Below are 8,615 nucleotides of genomic sequence, written 5' to 3' on the forward strand. Positions count from 1 at the left end.
AAGCTTAGCGATTTGTCGTATTATCTGGCTGTATAGCAAATGAAAAAATGCAATTACTTTACGAGTTGAACATTTGTTTTTTATATAGTTATTTATTTAGGACCCCTTTATAACATGTGCTACAGGCCCCGCACTAGCACTAGCGGGTCTGTAGCACATCGCTATGTATGTTGTTGTATCTGCGTGCATAGCTGTGTGTCTTGTACATCTGTGCATATATAGTGCGCTGTGCTGTGCTCCTGATGAGTTTGAATCCCAGCCACGCATAGACAGTAGCAACGCGTGTTTCAATATGTAGAGAAAAAGACCGGAGGACCCGGAGAAAAATCCACGCCACCACGGTGGAGAGAGACACGCAAACTCCAAATATACAGCAGCAGGTGTCAGGGTTGGGATCGAACCCACGACCTCCTGTATACCAGGCGAGGTAGTTAACATCTCATAGCCACCGTCGTGTTTTCCGAATCAACCATGGGCATTCCTGAGGTTAACTCAGCCTTATTTAAGTACCGTATCCAGAAGAGTGTCATTACCGCATCGGCACAGGGGGAGATAAAAGGAAGCTCGGGTTGGTGCCGGTCACGCCATCATTCTTTAAGGCAGGCGAATAGGTTGATGCTCGCGAACAGCCACTTGTCCCTGTGTGTGTGTGAGAGAGAGATATTGTGTGAAAGCACAGCTCCCCTTTTCCACTCCGTGTCACGATGACCACGCGTGCTGCTGCTGCTGGAGACCACGACCCACCACCGCTGCAGAATAACCGGTTCCACAAATCCTTCCAATTCGCGTAAACAACAAAGCCACCCAGTCACAACGAGACGGAGCGACAATACGTGCATTTGACAACCCCATAATTACCAGTGCATAGACGCACAGCATTTCGGCGTACTTTGAGAATGAATAAATACATCAATCCTGTCCTCAATCTTCAAAGTATCGTTTTTTTTTGTAAATAGAGGACTGCACGCTTGTTGTTCAGACATTGTGCAATGCCTGTTGAATATTCCACCGAGTGATCGTTATATCATGGCAAAAAGGCCCCATGATATAGCTGCTCATCCCGAGCTATAAATGTTCTGATACGTGCATTGGATTTGTACCGTTCGCCTTTTGGCGTTCTCTGGTCTGACACTGGTGGTGAGACAAGGCCACAAAGAAAGCTGTCTCCGGTGTAGGCCAATCAGTTTCAAAGACAATGCATTTATAATTATCAGAGCATGTTTGTTTGCATGTTCACCACAAGTACGTGTGGTTCATGCAGGCATGATTGTTTGAAAAAAATGTATATCTTTGGTATTTGAACATCTTAACACCTGTTTTATTGCCAGAAAGGGTAACATCTCATCTTATTTTTCATACTTAAATCCAACTTCTGGGAGGGATTTTAGCAAACGTTCTAAAACGAATCACGAATTTGTACTATCCATCCACAGTGGATGTTTTGTGAAAGGGACCAGTCCTTCCCATAGGAATGTTACATTGTCACGATTAGTTTAGATCAACGTGGTGGAGGTGTCACGTAATACTCGATATAACACAGAGTCTCCTTGAACTGATTAGAAAACGATGGCGACCTGTATGCAAACCACACGGGAGCTGTCTACTTATTGTTGGTGGAGGTGGGGTGGGTGGGGGGAGGTCAGTGGTGGCTCGTGGCCACGGTTTGAAAAAGTCAAGAAGTTCTGACAATGATTTTCGAGGTTCTGACAAAAGGTAAAAGTGCAGTCCTGCATTTGCTGCTCACGGCTACTGCTGGATATTTGTGTTGACCTCCTCTTCCACGCTGGTACGGGCATCATGGGAGACGTGTGAATAACCACGAATAGTCAGTCTAGTGTACGAACCATTAACACCACGACGGCATCACGCGGCGTTTTCCCTGCAGCGCCGCGTGACCCCGGCCACCCACTCCTACGAGTTGCGGTTGACGTTTTTTTTCAATCCGGCACGCATAACGGGAGCAGTCGCGAACCGCCATTATCCGCGTATGACGAGGATTTGTGGATTATTGCATCGCGAATGACTGCAATTCTGCATTATATTGAATAAGCGTTTTAACATTTGGTAACTTACAACTTACTTACTCTTCATGCCCTTTGGGACATAATGCTACAATGGGCTATCTCCATCTGCCCCTGTCCTTGGCTGCATGCTGTGCATCTCCCCATGAGAGGTTCATCTGGCCAACGTCTTCGGTGATGGTAGCTTACAAACCGCTCTGGAAAAAAAAAACATTCTGTGGATGCCCTTTCAAAGTGTGCCATTGGGGCACTTGGAATATCTCACATTTTGGTGAATGTGTCTCATTGCAACAGGTATCTGTTTAATGAGTCCCATAGTTATCAATAACATTATGGAAGAGTGTATGTGTAATGACGACTTGGACGCACTTGTCTTGAGATGGTTTATTTTATTAAGGAGCCACGTGCTCACACTCGAACAGGCGGAGATTTTATTGCAACAGCCCCGAGTCTCCCGCGCATCTGCCTTATATACGGTCCGAGGCCACGTCCCCATTCCCGCTGGTTTAGACCGCTCGCTTTACCAGCAGACTCTACTGTGACCTTCCGTCACCTGGCCACGCTCCTATTCTCGATCATTCCCGCAGCTATCAGTCCACTCGTTCTGCAAGCTGCCTCCCCTGTCATTCATAATAAATGTTTTTGGGTTAGATTGCATTATTATAAATGTTGCAACCCTCTACCACCCGACATGGCCAATCAGTAAAAAATGAAGACGTAACTAATTGGCGTTTTGTTTCTGATTGCCGTGTCGGGTGGTGGGGGTTGCTACACATTTATAATAACACGATCTAACCCAAAAATCTTTATTATGAATAATACTGGTCGCGAAAGCCTACGTGTTAAACTATCCCATGTCATTACCTCCTGTAGCCACTAGTCCATTCGCACTACAGGCTGCCTCTCCTGTCATTACCTCCCGTAGCCACTAGTCCATTCGCACTACAGGTTGCCTCCCCTGTCATTACCTCCCGTGGCCACTAGTCCGTTCGTACTGCAGGCTGACTCCCCTGTCATTACCTCCCGTGGCCACTAGTCCATTCGTACTGCAGGCTGACTCCCCTGTCATTACCTCCCGTGGCCACTAGTCCACTCACACCGTAGGCTGACTTCCCTGTCATTACCTCCCGTGGCCACTAGTCCACTCACACCGTAGATTGGCTCTACTGTCATTACATATGTATGGTTTATGCATTAAATAGCAGGTACAAGCCTAGATATATTATTGTTGTTCCATGTATCTATCTTAGTAGTGGGGCCGGGGGGGGGGGGGGGGGGACGATCCTACTGTGTGTGATCCCAATTTGAGTAAATCGCAGGTAATGTTTCAGCATTGAGATGTTTCGGCCAATATCAGTGACATTGGGTTTTTTTTTTAGCTCGGAGAAGATAACTGGAGATCCTGGAGGAACCCATTGCAGAGCAGGGGAAGGATATAAAAAACTCCACACAGAAGGGCTTCCCAATCGGGAATCGAACCCAGGTACTTTGTTGCTGCGAGGCAGGAGTGCACCAAGGTGGCGAGATGTTATCTCCCTCGCTTGGTATGCAGGAGGTCGTGGTTTCGGTCCCAACACCTGACCCCTGTATGTTTGCAGTTTGCATGTTATCCCCGTGGTCGCGTGCATTTTTATTCAGGTCCTCCGGTTTTTCCCTCCACATCTAGAATCAACATCACGCGTTTAGAGTGTTTGGCTGTCCACATTCCACTTCGTCGAGCGATTATTTATAATTATTTGTGGGAAGGTCGCTTCTGAAAAAGCTAATAGCTCAGTGGGCGTTACCTGGTAAATAAAATAGTTTGTTTTTTTAAAACAAAGTGTTTCCACTGCGCCAGCCGGCCACCCAAGACACTATAAATATCTGCCTTGGCAAAAGGGAGAACTAAGAGTGCGTTGCAATTTTAATGCGGAACAGTTTCCTGCAATAAAAAAACACATTCATCCTTGAGTTGGCTGGATGGCTCAGGGGGCCCACAGTCGATAGAGCTGGGAAAGTCATTCATGTAAGTCATCGATTACTCTACCGAAGAAAAAAGCTCACTCGACTAATCAAATAACACGATGATAGTGAACAGAAAAAAAGTCTCACCTTTGTTCCCACGCGTGGCACCATCATCATCATCATGGTGTTGTCCTTCCCCCACGCCTCCGATTAGCACATATGGTGCGAAAGAAATTCAACATACAAACATCATCATCCCTGCCAGTCACGCCGCACGTGGCTCCTTGCGGGGTTTCCCACCTTCAGGGAGACAGGATGTCAAGGGCTTTAAAGAGGCCTAAAGTACAACCACAAAAAAGTAGTCGCTTATAATTTTAGTCGATTGATCAGCGCGCCCGACTCATCGTCCTCCCAGCTCGAACTGACAGATTTGGAGTGCGCCGAGCCAGCAGCGATGAGATTTCTGGGATAAAATAATCATGGGCAGCCACGGCGTCTTTACACCACAGCTTCTCCAGTGCAGCAAGTTCATCGTCTCATCGATTTAAAAAAAAGTATTTTTCAAATGTATTTGATCCTCAACTAGCCCAGAGGTGAGAGCCCATACCTTCATTCGATCATTTTGATACTTGACCATTTAACAGAACGTGGAGTGCCGTCTTGTGTTTTGTAAGAGGGGCCAAATTAAGTGACCGCAGAAGTCGTTCTGTGCCATCCTTTTTGTCGTTCCATAGATTATGTCCACCCTCAAATAGTTGGCTTTTTCCTCGGGTATTGACTTTTAATCCATCAAGCAACACATTTTTGAAAGTATTGGCTCACCGTGTGAACATTTGTAATCCGTCACAAAGTAATATCAAGCATGTTTATGTTGTATACAGTACAATAATTTTCTATGAAAACCCTAACTTTGAGACCACTTTCCAAACTCATATGTTAAACAGTTGCTCATTATGCGTTCACTATAGCTTAGCATTTTCATACCATCTCTTTGGTCCGAATTATTTTTCCTAACCAATGTAAGTGATGAGTTTTCACCCTAAGCGATACAGATAATCGCCGGATATGTGTTACCGGGGATACAAATATTCCGAGAGATCCAATATTTGCTTACACCAGCTGATGTTTTTGTCCCCGCACACGATGTGAATCTCTGCTGAAATGACCTCAAAGTGTGAGCGTGTGTGGCTTTTGCTCTCGCGTCGTGAAGTCGATAGTGCAATCGGTGGTCAAAGTTACATCATGGTGGGTTTTATTATCTTAATTTTGTTCACGATCACATCCGTGGTAAACAAAAACACACGGTGGGTGGGGGGGGGTGCAACCTGACGCTCACGAGTGAGATAGAGGCTGGTCCGCCCGATCCGATCACGAGAGATGGGTGTTTAATTCAGCAAGGTCACGCGCAATGTGTGGGCACCGGCAGGATTATTATTGCGTGTCCCATGGCAGTGGATCAGCTGCTGAGGGTCCAGGCCGTTCTGCCCCCCCCCTCCCCCACCCGGTAAAGTCGCTGACCTCCAGCAAATGACGGTTAATCATCAACAATCCACCGGGTTATTTGCTTAGTATGGAGACGACGAGGTCAATGATTAACGCACCCCCCCCCCCCACCAAACTCACAAACAGTGAATGCGGGGCCCCCTATTTTTTTGTTGTTTTGCAGTTTAAAAATAATTACTAGCGTTAGCTTGTGGAGAATATAAATGAGAGTATGAATAAGAGGACAATCATGTGTCTACTTTGCATACCTATATCTGCACATAAATTAAACAAATATCAAATAAAGTATTTCTTATGCAGCCCATGCACGGGCCTTTTTGAGAGTTCGTAATTTCAGCAGCATTGATTCAAGACAAGCAACATTGTGGGTCGGTTTCGATGAGACGCCAATTCCACGGTGTGTGCCCAGCAGTCTCTCAGGATGACTACTGGTGACTTTCCGCAAAGTGGTATCGACGTTGTCAACCCTAGACGGGTAATAGGCTGAGTTGATCAAAATAATTTTGACAACTTCTGCGAGCGACTCAAGCACTCGAACCATACAATCAAATTACAATGTGTTTTTTTTACTAAACTACTTTTAATTTTACCAGGTAAGGCCCACTGAGCTATATAGCTCTATTTCAGATCACCGTGGAGATAGAGGCTAATACATGAACAATTACCCCCCCCCCCCCCCCCCCGTGTCAAGAGTCGTTCGTGGCAGCTCTTCCTTTGGCCATTTGATAAATTCTGCAGCTCTGTAAATGTGCGAGTCGCTCGGGGAAGTGTCTGACGTGTCGCTCCATGTGCCGGGAGCTTCTTCAGGAGCTGAGTCTGGGTAGCTCACTTCCTCCCACGGACTTGGTGACTGAGGAATACAGCTACTGTGGTGTGACGCGGAGGGTGTCTCCGATCGCTATTGCAGATACCCAATGGCCCTTCTGAAGATATATTTGGAAATGAAGTTCTTCCGTTTCACAACCACCACCCCCCAAACCGGTGCACAGCTGTTGTGGAGTCGCTCCACTTCTCCGGAGGACAGAACACAGCGGAGAGTCTCCACTCATCGTCTCCGAACTGTATTTGTTTTTGTTATTGTCGTTGCTGGATATTGCAGCCGACCTGTCCCTCACTTCAAGGATTCACGACAGGAGGAGAGGAGGCAGGGCAGACCGGCTACACACAGCCTTGGCTGCTGCTGGTGTCTCGTATAGGCTGGCCGATGTCATCCATTCGCTCCGTCTAAGTGTCTTCGTGTGCATTTGATAGGGAGCGGTGGTGCAGTGGTTAGTGCACTCATCCCGCCAATAACTCCTCTTATCGACGGTGACGTTGGTTGACCAATATCGCAGATTTTATAATCCGCGGGGTTATCGGCGATTTTACCCCTCTCATCCACGTGGTAAAAACTCGTGGATAACTCTGTGGGTAATAGGGTGCATTGGCCATGCGACTCCTCTTACCCGCATAAAATGGCAGATTTACTACTAGTTTTATTTTACCAGGTCAGGCCCACTGAGCTACATAGCTTTTTTCAGGAAAGACCTGGCCACAAATGATAGCTCAACGAAGTGGCTTATCATGTGGAAATGTACAGCAGTCAAATTATAGGCGTCATGACATACCATCCATTACCCGCAGGTAACCCTGTGGATAATAGGCTGAATTGACCACGTGACTCCTGTTATCCGTGAAAAATAACCTCCGGCATCACGAGCAGTTTCATTACACGTTATCGGTAAATTCGTGGATAACCGCAGCTAATAGGAGTGTTTTCTTATTGCGGATCCTACAGATCCTTATGTAATAATATGAACCGTCGGTAATAGGGACGTGGATAAGAGGAGTTATGTGAATGAAGCACATATCTCAATATCACAGCCTAGCCAATGGGGTGAACTCCTTGCCACACGCCAAACCAGTTAAGTAGGACAGCTCTTGCCAATTTTACTGTATTAAGCTATTGAGGCTGTGAGACTCGTAAAAATGACAAATTCTCCATTGTTCTCTTTGGATCCATGTCTCCACACGGATCGAGCCTCGTGTCTTGTTTAAAAGGTAAATCTAAGTGACTGCTGTTAAATATGGAATGTAATAAAATGTGCGACTTTGTTGGAGTAGAATTCTTTCAAAAGATGTGTCCAGAACTCTGTCCCTTTAGCAGCAGATGTGACACATTGGTAATTGTTCGCTGAATAACACGGCTCTGCGTGAATTTAACCATCGACTGGCTGTCGTAAAATGCTCAGCAGAAAGCCTGCGGATGAATAACTTGCCCAGGATCACTCTCCACAATTCACAGTTGGTCACAGTTAATGGAGTGAATTGAAATTCTAGTGGAGTTAACGTTCAACTCGAGGCACCATCTGGCACGTACCGGAGGTGATGAAAGCACGAGGTGGATTTCGCTGCCCGGCTGCATGTGGAGTGAGGCTCACGTCTCTGCGATTGCCGCACATCAGCACGAGGAGTACTCTATGTGCCTAGCATGTGGACGCACCTCACTGTAGCTGGAATGGAGTGGTGCTGCTTGCACTTGTAAAGCAGAAAGTATCAAGGGAGCCAAGCAGGCGACCTTGGGTTATTTCTCCTGTTACCGGATTATAAGTAGGCTCTCAAAGCTTACATTTTGTATTTTTTTAGGCAATGAGACATTTCCATTTTGCAGCTTATAGCAACCCATGCATTTGTGCAGAGCCGTCCCTAGGCTACGATGAAACGGGGTGACCGCCCCAGGCCCCGCGGTTTGGGGGGCCTCCTGCACTTCAACGTCACAGTGTCAGATGGATGTAAAACCTCCGGTTTAGTTTCAAGGTGTTGGGGGGAGCTCACACGGTGTGGGAGTTGCCCTTGGACCTGCACTCCCCCCCCCCCCCCCCCCCACAACGATGGCCCTGGATAGGTGTGCAGGTATTTCTTGCTTTAACGATGCACTCGTGCTCCAGTGTTTTGACTGCTTAACGAAAGTGGGTTCAAGGCAGGACACGTCGCAAGAAGAGATGACGGCAGGCCAATCGAGAAGGGACGCAGAATCCTGGTGACAGTGGCGTTATGCGAACCGTGAATGGACGTTTTGGTGAGCACGAAAGTTATTTCGCAAAAGGGCTTAAAGTCTAATGACGTCGACGGACAAAGTGCAATTACTTTTGCGGAGTATAACCACGT

The sequence above is a fragment of the Petromyzon marinus genome, chromosome 14, assembly GCF_048934315.1.
Source record: "Petromyzon marinus isolate PM22_M1 ecotype Great Lakes invasive population chromosome 14, UKy_Petmar_22M1.pri1.0, whole genome shotgun sequence".
Classification (NCBI taxonomy): domain Eukaryota; kingdom Metazoa; phylum Chordata; class Hyperoartia; order Petromyzontiformes; family Petromyzontidae; genus Petromyzon; species Petromyzon marinus.